Source organism: Xiphophorus maculatus, chromosome 22 (assembly GCF_002775205.1).
Source record: "Xiphophorus maculatus strain JP 163 A chromosome 22, X_maculatus-5.0-male, whole genome shotgun sequence".
In the NCBI taxonomy this organism is placed as follows: Eukaryota; Metazoa; Chordata; class Actinopteri; order Cyprinodontiformes; family Poeciliidae; genus Xiphophorus; species Xiphophorus maculatus.
Window position 1 is genome coordinate 25,296,711 of NC_036464.1, and position 16,567 is coordinate 25,313,277.

General features: G+C 37.2%; 1 pseudogene; it reads right to left on the reverse strand.

Moving 5' to 3' along the window:
• Positions 1 to 2,481: 2,481 nt before the first annotated feature.
• On the reverse strand, positions 2,482 to 14,597 carry LOC102224552 (annotated as a pseudogene).
• Positions 14,598 to 16,567: the final 1,970 nt, after the last annotated feature.

Below are 16,567 nucleotides of genomic sequence, written 5' to 3' on the forward strand. Positions count from 1 at the left end.
TGTGCATCAATACTGTATGTAAAGTGCTTTGGGGTTTTTATACATGCCGACTTGTGCGTAAAATAAGCCGCCGTAAAATTTAGGCACCTGGTCCTGTATCATCCTACCAGACCACTCAGGTTTACTCCAGAACCAGAACCAGACATGGAGAAGCAGCATTCAGTTTTTATGCTCCTCTAATCTGCAGCAAACTTTCAGAAAACAGCAAAACTGCTGAAAAACCAAGTTCCTTTAAATCAAGGCTAAAAACCCACTTGCTTTCGCGTTGCCTTTGATTGTTCTGTCAGTCAAATGGAACTGAAACACAAACCAACTTTTCCTTTATTATGCCACTGCAGTGTATACTCCATATAGTGTTTTCATCAGATAGCACTTTGAATTGTCTTGTTTCTGAAATGGGATAAACTTGCCTTGGGGAAAGTTAATAATGGTATTCTGATGATCCCAGATAATGGATTTGTGTCTTCGACTATCTGACATTTCAGTAGCTGGGACAGTGTTGTGCCTTTGGCTTTGTTTAGCTCAACAGATGCCCTAACAAACCCATCGGCATCCTGTCTGAAGTGTGCAGCTCTTCCTCACCTCACGTGAGAATAATGAGAGCAAACTGAGGAGCATGTGCATCTGAAAACACTAAACTACCAGATGCATAAGGATTCTTCTGGCATATAGGGAAACTAGTCAGAAATGAAAGAGAGAACGACAGAGCTTCAAATAACAGTTGCTGTTCGATGCCTCTTGTTTCCTTGAGTCAGTCAGACAGTTTGTGTGTCTGAATGTTTTTGATGTTGTGCCTGAATCCTGAATATATTTAAAGAATCTATTATCCTAATGCTTTTGCGTGCTGAAATTTCTCTGAGTATTAGAAGAGGCTCCATCGAGGATTCTCAGAAGAATATCAAAGTGGGAATTTTGTGCTCAAGGAATATAATTTGTCTACTTGTACTTAGGAATTCGAAGAGCTGTAAGAGTTGTTCTGGACTTGTGAAAGCATAATTGTACAAGTCCTGCAAAATTTATTCTATAAATTCAATTTCACAGTTACAGTCCACAAATACTTTGCACCAAATATACCTCCTTATAAAAACTTAATATTTACATAATATAATATAATAATATTTACTCCACATCAAGGCATTAGACTTTAAGACCCTCTCCATGCTGTTTTTTTTTGTTTGTTTGTATTAATAAAGCCAACTAAATAAAGTGCATAAATGCTTTAAAAGCTTTGATAAATATCTCTTGTCCAAGTTTGTCTTGTACTAATTTTTTCCTTCTTTTGCTTCGCCTGGAACATCCTGCTGGTGTTTGACTGTAAGGGAGGCGGTTCTGACGAATAGCTGAAAAAAGGGGCCCCGCTTTAAGAAACTGATAATAAAGGAGAACAGGATGAAAACCAATTGTACATGTTTGGTACATTTAAAGAAAATTGCTGCATGGGTTTTAAATGTGTCTGTAGTAACATGCTGAACATTTCGTGGTTGTTGGGATATTTTGTAATGAACCGTTTTAGTTTAATTTCATTCATTGTAATGACCTCTTGTTGAGAGGTCAGAGAAGATGTTTTCCATTGTTCACTATTTGGGGAGTTAGCTTTCTGCAAGCCTTTCAAAGGTGGAACTTTTAACCTTTGTTATATTTGTTTATTTTATTTTTTTTTTCCAATACATAGACTTTGTTTTCTCCATTGCTGGTGCTACTGAGCAAACACTGAGCAACAAAAATGTTGTGCAACATGTGCATCTTTGGTGTTTGGGAGTTTTAAGATAAACTTCAAAATTCACCATCATGTTTCTACTGCCTGGACATAATATTAACATTTTTGGAGAGGCTCATCTGGAAATCTATAAGGGAATCTCTTAAGAGTTTCTGTGGAGTGAGCAAAAGATTAGGGTGATGGTAAGGAGGCAATTCGACCTTGAAGACTTGGAGCTCATTATGATAAATCAGCAAAACATTCAAAAACATGCTAAGCCTCTATAACAAAAGCTTCATTGCTTTAATGCCAGTAAAGATTTTTCAGTTCTATATTTAAAAGGCTATAAACCATTTACATTCTTCTCCAGATCCAAGATTTCCTTCCTTTGACTCAGAGATCAGCTGATCCAGTGGCTTCCTGTATAGACCAGATATTTGTTTTATTTGCTTTCTGTTTAATTTTGCCTTGTTTAGTTTTTTTTCTGTTTGTTGAAACACCTTGTGTTAATTTTTCAAGGCACCATATAAATAAAGTTTTTATCAGGAACTTTAAGCAGGTATTAGTTTTCATTAAGCAAACATTTTGGCATTACATTTTCACTGATGTATCATTTTCTAATCTAAAATGTCGTCTTTGCATCAGTTGTAAGCAGAAAATCATTAATAAAATAAAGGTTTGAAAGCAGTCTCTTTGGAATGGATCTGTTTCACTTATTTGTTACTAAAATAAATGGACTTACAAAAATAGAACTTATTGAAAATGACTGCATGCACAACTATAGATATTATGTACTACATTTATTATAGTCATTATGCATTAAAAAGAGCAAAATCGCTCTCCTAACCAAATAAACCATCACAGGACCAGAGAATAAAGACATATTTAGTTTAAGAATTTATAAAAAAGCATTTGTCATATGTTATCTTCAAATATTGCAGACATCTTTTTTTGTACAAAAACAAAACAAAAACAACCTCATCAACTTGCTAATGGCACAATGGCTGTAGAACTTTGCATGGATCTAATGTACTGAAAAATGAACACTGATGGAAATATTAATAAAAAAAATAAAACAAGAGGAAAAGTGCTTACTATATTGGTTACATTCTCCACAAATCACACCAGTAAAACTGAGCTTTCAAGTTTGTATGTCTAATAAAGAATAGAATCATAAATGAAGGACTAAAACTAATGTAAGGCTTTAACCTGAAGATCCTAATGAAGAACAGCTGAAAGAAAAAAATACGACTGATTACACATTGTCACACAGATATCGATTTCACACATCGTCACAGTCAGACTGCACGCATGCAGCCATTTTTCTCAGTACTGGTACATTCACATCATGTCATCATCTCCTCCTCTGTACATGTCGGCCAGTTTCTTGAAGCGAGGGCCAAATTCTCTGAGGGAATCGTAGTCCTGGTCTCCGTCGCTCGAGGAGCACAGAGACGAGAGTTTTTCTGCTTCAGAACCGCCTCCTTCCAAATCAAACACCAGCAGGGAGTCATAGGGGGGAGCAGTGAGGTCGTTATCTGCCGCCTTTAGGTTCTGTGTCGTAGAGTGAAATATGTCATAATGCTCAAAGGCTTATTTTCCAACAGAAGTAAGTTCTTTAGTGGTGTTCTGAACTCACATCATCAATGAAGCCTCCGATATCTTCTGGGTTGGCGGGTCGAGGTTTATACACAACAGGCCGTGTCTGAAAAACTGGAGCCACTTCATCCCTGAACACATGGGGACGGTTGTCCAAGCCACGGTGGAGAACACCCAGATCAAAGTAGTCCTAATGGAGAAAAATGCAAAATAAAACTTCCTTTTAGATTACAAGGCATGAAAACAGTCACTGGATTAAACCACCAGAAGAGCTTGTTGAGAGTAAAGTAACATTTAAATACGTTCTCATGAACAGTTATAGCCATCTGCCCCATGTAAAAAATATTACATCTAAACAATGTTCCAGAGTATAAATCTTGATTATATAAGCAGCATTTACCTGGTCCTCCTCTCCGCCTCCCTCCTCATCATAACAAAAGATGTCGTCTCTGATGTTGTAGCAAAGGTTGTCCCTTCTTTGGCTTGTTTTTATTTGCCAACAGTAGCAGCAGAAGGACCAGCACTGAAAGAGCATAAAGCTGACATGATTTCTCATTTCAAGAGCAAAGACTGGACAGATCAAAACCATTAGCAATTTTTCTTCAGACCAACTTTCTTAGAAAGAACCCATATTGATCTAGAAATGTGGTAAATTCTTAAACTCACTAAGTAGCAGGAGGACGCCACCGAGTATTCCCAGGATGACTGGCATGCTGGAGCCAGCAATAACTTTCTCTATGCACCTCACTTCTTCTCCAGTGCAGTCACACACTTCAGCTTCGATTGTGTTGAGCTGAAACAGGCCCTGGTTGTCTGAAACCTTCATGCCCACTTTGTAAGTTCCACTCTCCAGCTCACGTGTCAAAGTCAGAACAATACCAGTTTCTGAAAAAGAAAAATATACAATAAACACACTTAAAAAACTAATTCCTACATTGCCAATTGTTTTGTCAATACAAGTTTCTTTTCATCAAGCCTTATTCCATTCCCAGCACAAACATTTAGATTTGTTTTATTCAGCTGATATTAAGCAATATTTCTATTTTACTATATGCAGGTTTTATTTGCAGCGGTAACTTTGGGTCGGTCAGCTGTCTCCCAGATAAACAGAAAAGACAACAGGCCTTTGGAATCATTTACATCACCATGATTACAGAAACAGCAACAAAATACTGTGATATAATTGTTAGTTCATATCAGTCATTCCTAGTTTACATACTGTTGTCGTTCATCCTAGCGGTCCAGTTAGTCTTAGCAGAGTCCTGTAAGGTGACGCTGTATGGAAAAGTAAAGCCTGGTCCATCTTTATCTGTTACACTTAGCAGCTGAGAAACTGGCTTCTTGTTACACATCTGTGGAAACAAAATGAATTTAAAACACTGATGGGATTATGCTACAGTATATTTGTAATTTTCTATTTAACAATTGAAAATTAAGTGAAACTATAACTCTGAAGCTCCTGAATAGGTAGGTGCAAAAGGTAAATGATCTGGTCCTGGTTCAGGTGGAGGGTACGTACTTTAACTAAACGATCGTCAACGGAGGGGGGGTTGTCGTTGACGTCCTCAAGTGTAATGATCAGAGTTCCAGTTCCTGTAGCTGGGATCTGATCTGGAGACATGGAAGATAAAAAGTAGAAGCATGAATAGTCCTGTTGACACCTTCAATGATCTACTGAGGAAGGAGTCAAAAATCTCTACAAGAAAAGTTTGAGAAATTCAGAACTGCTCCAGATGATAATATTCTAAAGAATTCTTTTCAAGGCAAGCTTTACACTTTTAGCTCAAACCATTAAATTTTTTTAACTTGCAGTGATTCATATAGATTTCCTCCAAAACCATTAAGACAGTTAATCCTCACACCTACCATCATCATCATATCCACCAATCAATGCTGTGTATTTATTCTCTTTGACAGCATTATCTTCTCTGTCCATTTGGTTTCTCACTTTTATCTCACCAGTACCCTTATCAATGACAAGCCAGCCAGCTGGGTCATCGAGTATTTTATACCTGAACATCAAGGACAAAAATTTATATAAATAACACAAAGCAGGACTTTGTAAGCAGTATGATCAAGAAAAGAGATCACTTATCTACAACATGAATTTAAAATATGCAGGCTGTGACTCTTCAAGATGGAGGATTTTCAGGTTCCTTACATGACTTTCTGTTTGCGTCCAACGTCTGGATCAGTAGCTGTGTATCGCACCACAGTGCTGTTCACAGCAAGATCCTCACGTTTGGAAACATGCTTCTCTTTAGGATCAAAGATGGGAGGTTCATTGACATCCTCCACAGTCACCACCACTGTAGCAGTGGAAGTGACCAAGGGGACAGCAAAAGGAGCCTCATTCTCCACTGTGACCAGTAGAGTGTGCTTACTGGTTCTCTCAAAGTCCAGACCCTGGTTCAGTGGAAGAAAGGTTTAATGGTAACTCAGACATGAACAGTTCAGGCTGAACTTCAGCTGATAAATGTAACTGAATTTTGCTTAAAAACAAAATACTTTGAAATAGTTACATTTGGTCCAACAGTCAGAACCTGCTGTTCCTCCTACCTTAACAGTACTGATGATTCCTTCTTGTTTGTTTGTTCCTGTTTCCACAGTAAACAGATTTCCTGGATCTCCATCAATGATGCTGAACTTTGCATTCCAGGCCATGGTATGAGGCTCATCACCGTCCTTCACCAACATCTTAACAACTAGAGCGTCTACTTTATTCTCTTCAACTGTGGCCTCATACTGAGAGGAGACAGAAGACATTTTTAAGGTTGCTCACCACAACAAATTCCAAATTATCTTCACACATTTGCATAAATATATACACATTTATCTACACAACTTGTTCTTTAACCCTTGGGGATTCTTGGCTGACCAAAATGGGAAATCCTGCTTTACTGCTTTTTTTGATTCAACATCTCAGTTGGACTAAAGGTTAATTCTATGAAACTTGGCCAAGACTTTTTTTAAATTTTCTTTTAAAAATTTATTGTCCCTATGATTATAAGGTATGCAGAACAAAAGATAAGCACTTTGTGTACACTTAAAACCTTCTGTCCCATTTTGGTCCCACTGACTGCTATTATAACCACATATTTTCAGTGAACAGTTATCACAGCATTTTAAAATAACTTTTCAATGAAAACTAAACTAATCCAAGATTCTGTCTTCAAAACACAAGAAAAACTAGTTTGGGTGTGATGACCTCCCTGATATTACCACCCTTTAATTAATCGAGTTAATTATTTACTATTAGATGAGAGGAACAGACTGTTTATGCAGGTGCATCTTCAGTTAGGTTAGTTTGCTGGTAATTTGTCTAAGAGACAACCAGGACTAGAGAACTCCATGGAGATGATTTTACCAGATTACAAGTCTGAGGATGATGAGGATGTCTGATGTAAATATAAGCAGAAGTCAAAATTCATATGAGGGGCAGGAATTGCAGCCTGGCAAAGGAGGACTCTGCAGCTGAGAGGAGGAAGAAGCAATGGATGATGGGAAATCTCCATGGAGTAAAAAGAGAGGAAAATCAGGATCTTCCACATATGAAAAGTCTCTGTCATACTTTTCTCCTCATATTTTAACTCCAGGATTTCTATCTTGCCAGAATCTGCAGGCCTTTGACTACATTCATCTCTCTTTACAGACTTCCTGCAGCTAATCCTGCACTTCTCAGACCTACAGAGGAGGTCATCAGTAAATATATGGAATGATTTGGGTGAGAAGGAGCAGGTTTGGTGTCTAAATGTTAAAAATACTGCATATTTTGTTTTTTGCCCCTTCAAAATAATTTTTTTTTTTTTCTGGACAAAAAGTTAAGTTTATCTGTATAGTGGCAACGAGGCAGATAAAACGCTTTATATAACAAAACAGGTATAAAACTAGGGCTGAAACTATTCCTCTAATGATTAGAGTATATTGATTATTAAAATTCCTCGAGAAAAATGTATCTGATCAAAGCTTCGATAAATTATGTTTTATTATGTAGCGCACCTTGTTCCACCCAGATGACTATTGGTGATGGGCAGTGATCTTACTTCTATCTTACAGCTGTTGTGAAGTGCCAGCAGCATGGTGTCGAATTGTGTGACGTTTTGTCAGGGTTTGGGGGACAAATAAGGACGGTTGAACTTTGTGGTGTGATGGTTGGACTATGACAGTTTTTCTGGCATCAGGATTTTGGACCGAACAGTAGGAATGGTGCAGAGAGAAAGAGATCCGATTCCTCGGATAATCGTAAAAATATTCTAAAGAGAACTCGATTAATAAAATATTCTTTTACAAGAGCCCTAAGTCAAACCATAGAAAATATTTAAAAAATGAGAAAACCCTCATATCTCTATCACTGGATAGATCTTTAGTTATTGAACAGATTTAATGCATGGAAAGTGGAAAAAAAATAAATACTGAGTTGTTATTGCACTTTTGTAAGATGTACTGTTTTAGGTCATGAATGTACACAGTGTCAGTTTTAACTCTCATTACTCCAAAAATGCGTAAACATCAATACTGTTATTAATTTTTGATGGGTAAAGACTGGAACATCCACATCAAAAAGATTCAATTTTGCTGTTTTTTTTTGTTTTTAAATATTGAATATTTTGGGTTTTTCTCCGTCAAACACAAGACGTTTTTAGACAAAACAGAAAATATTTTTAAAATATGAAAAACATTATATCTGTAAGGTGGTTCTCTTTATTTAAAAAAAATAAAGTTTTAAGTGCAACTAATTTATAAATGGAGACGTTCAAACAAAACTTGTTTAAACCAGTTTTAAACTACAGGTTTAAAAATGTTAAAAAGTCATGTGTTGTACTTACTCTGGACTCTGTAAAGACTGGAGCGTGATCGTTGCTATCCGTCACTTTGATAATCACTTTGGTAAATCCAGTCAAACGTTCTCCCTTCATGTCAGCTGCCTGTACTTCCAGTTCATACTTTGGGACTTTCTGTAGGATGAAATGTTGACTTTAATTAAACAAAGACACTTTTAGTTCCTCGTCACTGAACTGTAGAAAATCAGCTTTCTAAAATATTCAACACTATTTCAGTCCTCAGTTATCAAGGCAGAGCTTAGATGCCTCTAAGAAAAACTTAGTTTACAAATTATTTAGGTTCCAACAAACAGCACAGAGCTCATTCTGAGAAACATAGAAAAAAAAGATTTAATGAAATCATGCTAATTCATAATTAGGTATGTGTGTTTGTAGCTTCCAGCAGAGAACATAGAATCTGATACAGGACACTGCAGGAGAGGAGGGGAAATGATGGATAGTACAATTGCCTTGTGTTCTTTTCATGTCAACTTCAGTTAATTATAAGTTATAATATTTAAGAATAATATTGAAACTCTTTGTTTCTTGGAGTTTTTATTCTTGGGAATTATTGAATGATCTGTTCTTAAATGCCTGACCAGATTGAATTGTGAAATGGTCCAGATAGAGCATGATTTACTTAAACCAATAGAAATCACTATTTTACTCAAGCATTTTGCCAATTTACTTACTATTTTTTCTCTGTATTACTCAAGCATGCATATGTTTAAAGGTCAATGGCATATGTATTTATTTTTATTTGTTACTGTAATTCAGAGCAGGATTACTGACAGCTTTGCGTTTGAGTGATCCATTGCAAGGTGCAAATGAAACAGAGCGGGTTTCCTCTCTGCTCTACTGCTGTTAGATCAACAGCCTGCAAATGTTTCTGAGGTAGGAGGAGAGCACAGCAGCTCTCATTGCAGCTTTATTTTAATCAATTAATCAAAACTGTATAATTAGAACGATGAGAAATTAATCTTAATTTCAAGTTTCAAACATCAAAGAGGTTTGACTGAAACGGCACATAAGAAATTTAACAATAACTTCTGCTTTTGAAACTCTACATCATCTTCCCAAATCTGTGCGTTTCATAATAAAAATACACATTAACCTAATTCTGATTTTAGTCAGATGAGCCAAAACTGTCAGAATTCTCACCTCTCGGTCCAGTCCAGCTTCGTTGACTCTGATGGCTCCAGTTGCTGGATTGATGGTAAACATGTTGGGACTGGGATCCTCTGGCTTCTGACTCATTATACGGTACCTGATATCAGAGTTGTCAGTATTTGGCTCATCAGCATCTGTGGCCACAACCTGAATCACCTCAAAACCTAATCAAGAGGAAACAACGAACAACAGTGAGAGCAGCAGCTATTTAGATTTAACAGTGAAGGTAAGCTGAACTAAGAAACTCACCACTTTCAAACAATTTATTGTTGATGTTGACTTTTTTATATGTTCTATTTACAAGGGTGAGCAAGAAACCCATTAAACTGTATGTTATAACTAAGGAATATAATTTAGATGAGTAGCAGGTTGATAAAAAAATAGATGTCAAACAACATAAATGGTTTACATAGTCCAGTAAAAAGTATTATCTAAATTTAAAAGAGACAAAGCCCAAATTGCTTTATTGCAGGAAACACAACCAGCTGATATTGAGCATGTAAAATTGAACAGGATGGGTTTTCAACATGTTTTTTATGCTTCCCGTAGATCTGGGAGGCAAAGGAGGGGATAGGGGGAGGATTTAGCTATTTAGAACTCAACTATGAACACATATCAGAATACAAAGATAAGGAAGGTTGATATATAATGATAAGATTGATGATACCATGACTACCCTCCTGAATATGTGTATTTCACCTGACAGCAATTGTATAAACCTGTATAAACTTATATACAAATAACAACAAGGAGTCAGGAAACGTTTCTATGTGGTAGTGATTTCAATGTCCTATTAACCACTAGACTGGATTCTTCTAATGGAAAAGGAGATGGTACACCTTATGGGTGATTTAGGATTAGTTAATGTTTGGAGAGAATATTCCTACTTCTTGTTCCCGCACAACATATATTTTAGGTTAGATTACAGCCTTATGTTCAAGAATGATTTAAGCTGAAAAGATGTGAAGTAGTTCCCTGTACAATTTCTGATCATAACCCAGTTTATGCTGATATTTGTCTGAACAGGAAAACTAGAACTACACTCAGAAATGATTCATGGCAGAGTTAAGTTTTACGCATTTACATCTGTCTGATTTGATCTAAAAGCTTATGTTGTATACATATCCATCCATCCATCCATCCATCCATCCATCCATTTTCTTACACCCTTATCCCATTGTGGTTGGGAGGGTGCTGGTGCCTATCCCTAGCTGTCAACAGGCCAGAAGAAGAGGATGTACTTTCTCATCATTCAGGTCCCACAGTTTTTGCACTGTGGGAGGATTTTTTATTTATTTATTATTTTTAACAATACATTACATAATCAGGTCAAGGATACTAAAAAAAACACAATAAATAGTTACAATAACAACTGGTTATATTTTAGTTCTCCCTGATTAGAAATGGTGCACAACACATTGTTAAAAGCCCACAGTTCTAAAAAACCCTTCAAATCCCCGGTGGCTCTGTGGAAACAAAACTCCAATCTCAACCTGGCCTTGATGTTAACCTTCCACAGAGCCACCACGTCGAGTTGAGGTCTGTGGGAGGAAGTATATAAGTACATAGTTACATTCTGAGCCGTTTTTTTATGTGCAACCTTTGGATTGAGGTAATGCAGTCAAAAGATTTAAACAAAAAGCTATGCCTGAACTTTATTATAATTTTTTAAATCCAAAAGGAAAAGTAAAATTTACATCACAAGCTAAAATGATGTATTTCTGATGTTTCACACAGTCGGCACAAAACTGCAGGTCCACCAGAAAGCTGACCACAACTGAACCGTTTCCTCTTTATTGCCGTTTGTTCTTCAAAGTGACGCGCTGCCATTAGCTTAGTTTGCCATTAAACTTCAAAACTTAACGTGTTCCTGGTTCTGTTCATGATTCAGAATTGTTCCTCCTTACTGAGCAGCTCTGTGATGGTTTGGACTGTTTTTAGAAACAGTACCAAATGGAAATACAAAAACTAATTTTTGCTTAATAGGCCCCTTTATATGCACCAAGTTTTTGTTAAAATTGTTCAAAGGGTCCTGCCAAAGGTTTCAAGCATACTTACAACTTGTAAAAAGTAAAACATTTTCTTTTGCATGTTCATTGTCTGAATCCTGGGACTTTACCTTTTGTCGAAGCCTCTGGAACTTCTCCCTTATAGGTAGACTGATTGAAAACAGGTTTGTTGTCATTCTGGTCAATTACATTGATTATAATTTCCATAGGTTGCTCTGCATCTGTACCACCTCCAGCTTCCTCAGCATGGGCAAAAAGCTGTAAAAATGACAATTTCAACATATTAGAATAATATGATCTCTGATTTTATGTTACAAGAAAAGGTATATTTTTATTTTTCTCATTTCATAAATTATAAAAAAGTATATTTAATCAGAGATGACCAGTTTTACTCGAGTATTTTTTGTAAACTTGATAATTGTTTCAGAAATTTTTTATCTCGACTTTCTTCAATATTTCATCTTTAACAGTGAATAGAAAGGCATCAAGCTAAAGGTCCAAGAGAAAACACTGACCATGTACTTGTCCTGTTTCTCTCTGTCCAGTTCCTGTGTGACATACAGATCACCATTGTCTCTATCCATGGTGAAAAGACCAACAGGAAACTCATCAGCTCCAGGACCAGTGATTTTGTACTGGATCTTCTTCACTTTATCGATATCAGAGCGAAACTGCACAACACAGACCAAGGTTATATTCAGATACAATTAAACAAAGCACAAAAAATAGAGGAGGAATACATCTTACAATACAAGGTACAATTGAAAGAGCAAATAAAATTACACTGAATTATCCGTTCATTTTAATTTCTCTTACCCGAGCAAGAACAAGGGGATAAGGTCCTCTGTGATTCTCAGCAACATTAACAGGAGGGACAAGCAAACAGCCTCTCTTCCTCCTCTTCAGTCCTGGATTAGATTTTGGGAAATAAAGAATGGGAACCTGTGGAGCATCCTAAGGAAACAAATATTTTCAAATAATGAGGTTATTAGCAGGACTCTGGAGAACTTCACTGCACTTGGGAGGTGATTCAGATATTGGATTCAAGTGTGTTGGACCAGGGAGACATCCAAGAGTTGCAGGACACTGGTCCTCTAGGACCAGGATTACCCACCCCTGGTTTAAACAAATTGGCTCTTTGGAGGCCTAAACATATCTGAAAACTTGCCAAACTTGGTGGATGCATTAGGCCTGCATAAAATTTATGCATTTTAACATTGTCACAAAAATCATAACAAACGGCTCAACACCACTACTCTGCAACTTTCAAAACACCCTGCTCATTAACCTTTATTGTGGAGGTAGAAAATTTGGTCCACTTCAATCCATTTTGGATTGTGACTTTGATCCCATTTTCGTCGTTAACAGACTCCACATTTGATCAAACTCCTTCTAGAAATTTCCATCAATCAGTTTTAAACGTGGCCAGCTTGTTCATAATGCATGGCCAAATAAAAGTTAAGGGGCAAAAAATATCTCTTGGAGTTGTGGTCAAAACCCAACATGAAGTCTTCCATTTCGGATCAAAGCCAACATTTTGTCTTTTATAGACATGTATCTAAGCAAACGCTTCTTGAAATATAGACTCCAGAGTCACTCAACAGAGTCTTGAGGCATTGAAGATCAGAAGTTATCAAAATCTCTTTTGAACGTCAAAGCATGTGGGCAACCCTCAAGACCTGACTATTCACCATGAAACATCAAGGTGCTGTTATGGATTCAGTGTTTTGCTCTCTTTTATCCTCTATCTGCTTACACGCACACACTGCAGCTTACATAACCATGTTCATGTGTGACTGCCACCAGTCATATGTAAAAAGACTGAAACTGATTAGACTACCCTTAAGGGAGGGTACAGATTGCAGAAAAGAATAAAAAGATAAATTCACGCTACAGTCTTTGCCTCACTTGGTTTCATCCATAAGGTGAGCTCAGTGTGGCCCCAGCGCTGGACGGTGAATGTAACTCTGCATCTGTTCCATTTGTATGACATGTACAGCTTGTAACATTTGATCATTTTTCAGCATTAAAGCCTGTTTTTATATATAACCATATATCATTATTTCAAGGTAATTTACACTAAGGGGTTCTGGTCGGGTCCTGAAACTGGCAAACGGACCTGGTGGAACCCAAAGACTAAAATCAATGCACTTCATGAATGCAATAGCTTCCACTTACTGTACAAGGTCACAGCTTCAGCAGACTTTCTACATCTCTGTACAGACCTCCACTCATCACATTCACCAGGTCAGTTTTCAGCCAAACTATCAAGACATGCTGATGGGCTCGCACTGAACTAGACTGAAGATTTGGAATTAGGAAGAGCTGCTAAATGTGCCGTCTAGTGGACGGTGCAAGAACGGCGCAAAAACGTTGATTATAACGGGATGGCAGTGCCAAAGCTCCTGCGGTTGCCACTGAGCTGTATGTGGCTTTAAATTTTATTGCCTCTATAAATCAATCATAATCAAGTTTTTTCTTAGATAAAATCCAAAAACCATTTAGATGACAATCTGAAAAAGGATGTCAATCTGCATTCTTAACAAAAAAAAAATAAAAAAACTTTTCTGACCAATATCATACCACGTCCTTCCCTACCTGTTTAGTGGCAGAGTCCATCTCAAGCTTTTGGTGACCCTCATGAAGGACAACTTGTCCGTTTACCTGGAGTAGAAAGATCACAGTAACTTCAGCACAGCTTAATGTCAGAAGAGGGTTTGAAAAATAGGACTTCAGGAAGATGATCTTAAATCTATTGTTTCATTGAGCTTGTGACAAGCAGCCTCACAGAAAAGATTGTTTTTCTTTTTTTCATCTTTCTTTTAAAAACTACTTAGCATTGTAATTTTAGCAACACTTACCCATGCCTGCAATTCAACAGCTTATCATTACACTCTATTCTATTTACACACTATTCAGAAAAGTTCAAAATGACTTGAGTAAAGGATTAGTTGCATTTTCACACAAAGTCTTTTCAACAGGTAGGTTATATATCCTGGGGAAGTGTTCAGATATGGCTAAACTAAGTCCACAAATATTTCAGATATCTCAAAGTAACAGATATAACCAATAGCAAAACATGTCGAAACAATATTTTAAATAAAAGTCAAAACAGCGGGAAAAAACTCCTACCTGGAAAATGACGAATAAAACTCCCAAAACCGCAAACCAGGCGGTCCCCATTTGTGTTTGAAGCCTCTTAGAAAATCCTTCTCGTAGAAAAAAACAACTTTCTTTGTATTCCGGTGCGAAGCGTCTCCTCTTCTGTACTCTGTAAGTAGTTTCAGCGTCTGAATGCGATCAGTTCCGCGAGCTGATCCAGGTACGCTCAGTGTGACGTCAGCTCACAGGTGCGTCCCGATCCGACTTCCTCATATGGTCATGAAGCGCCACACCTGAGGAAGGAGAGACCAGAAGTTTCGCTCACTTTTCTCTTCAGACAAGCTCGCAGATTTACAGAAGATAACGGTCTGTGGCATCCATGTGATTCACTGTAGACAGTGAGCCTGTCTAACTTCAGTGAGCTGCTCTCCATTTAGTCTCATTTCCTTTAACTGACAATTTGTCCAACAAAGATCCGCCTCCTCTTTCTCTCTCTCTCTGTCTCCCACTCACACACACCCACATTTCAGTTGACTGAACGTGTATTTACATAGAAAACACTCATCCATAAGTCAAAAGAAATGGATGAACATTGGTTTGTGGAACAATGTTGTCCATTGGGACTGCTCTGGGGTGGCAGTCATCTGTTAGGTGTTGCAGGGGCAGAGGAGTGGTTGGTTGTTATTGTGGAGTATTATTGGTGGTCTGTATGGCATGGCTACTGCGATGGGGTTGCCAGTTCAGTGACCGTTGCCACACTTGCTTTGTTGTTGTCCCTGGTCTGAGTTGTGTTTCTTGTCCTTGCAGAGATTTTTAGGTGTTGACTCTCAGGTTAATCTTACCTCCTTCAGGTTAAAGGAGTTGCTACAGAAAGTTTATGCTTAGTTCACACTGCAAGATTTTTAATGCAGATTTTTCACCTGATTTTCCTCTTCTGACAATCTGAAGGACACACAGATTATCAGGATGGTTCTTCTCATAATAATTTTCAGAGATATTCTGGCCATGTCACATATAAGTGATCTGGTTCACTCAGAAGGACACTGGGATCTAAAATCTGGAATATTCAACATGTTGGATTGTCCTGATCTGATATCAAAGTCAAATGTGACGTGTAGCCAATCAGAAAGTGAGGCGACTGAATGGCGCCCCAGAAAGTCCAGTTCAGTTTTTCCTCCATTAAACATGATCCATAGAACAAGTTCATATTCATTTTAAAGTCTCCAGAAACACCAACAAAAGTAAGTTAAATCTCTGTTCTCTATTTTTTTTTTTTTGGAAAGATAAAACAAATAACTTGACATGTCTGAAAACTCACCAGATAAAGAAGCAAAGTTGTTTGTTGGCAAAACTGCTCAGCTCTAAGTGAAATAAACCAGAGAGTTTGTTTTACACCAAAATGTCATTATATTTGTCTATTAAAATCTAGAAAAATAAAATATGAAAAAGTGATCATTTTACTTACAAGTACATTTAATGCATGGACTGAGAAAAAATGCTAATGTTTAACATTTCCATTTAGTGGAGCACACCTCATGTGGGCTGACTGGTTGGGTCTCAGACTTGTCATTTCAGGGGGGGTAAAATTATGAGGTGATAGAAACTTTCAATTAGAATTAAGATTTCTGAGTTTTACTACGTCAAAATAGTCAGTTTGGAGAGTCCATTTGTAAAACGCTGATGGAATGTTGCTGCCATTATTAACCTGTTGTATACTGAAAACCTTTGAGTGAAAAAAGGGGAGTTTTTGGAGAGCAGTCAAGTTACACAATCTCTCACCAGTCATTCCTCTTTTCCACACACAAACAAAAGAGGGAAGAAACAAACGATCAATCTAAAGTCAGATGTGATGGGAAAGGGACAAGACAGGAGGAGGAATGAGTGGGAAGAGTGGGAGGAAGACAGCAGTGTCAAATTCCAGTTTAGAGCTGTTTGAGTTTAAAGGTTGAGTGATTCACTTCCTTTTAGTCTAAGCATGTAAAAACACATCCAAAAATGTCTGTGCAGCAATTTCTTTTACCCTCCTATGAATATCCTGTTCTTAAAACAAAATCCCTAAACCTAAAGAAATGTATCTGTTTAACAATTTGCACCAATTTCAGATTCATGCTAACTGAAACAACTTTAAAATAAGATTTTAGATTGGATATTACTAAAAACCAACAGCATTA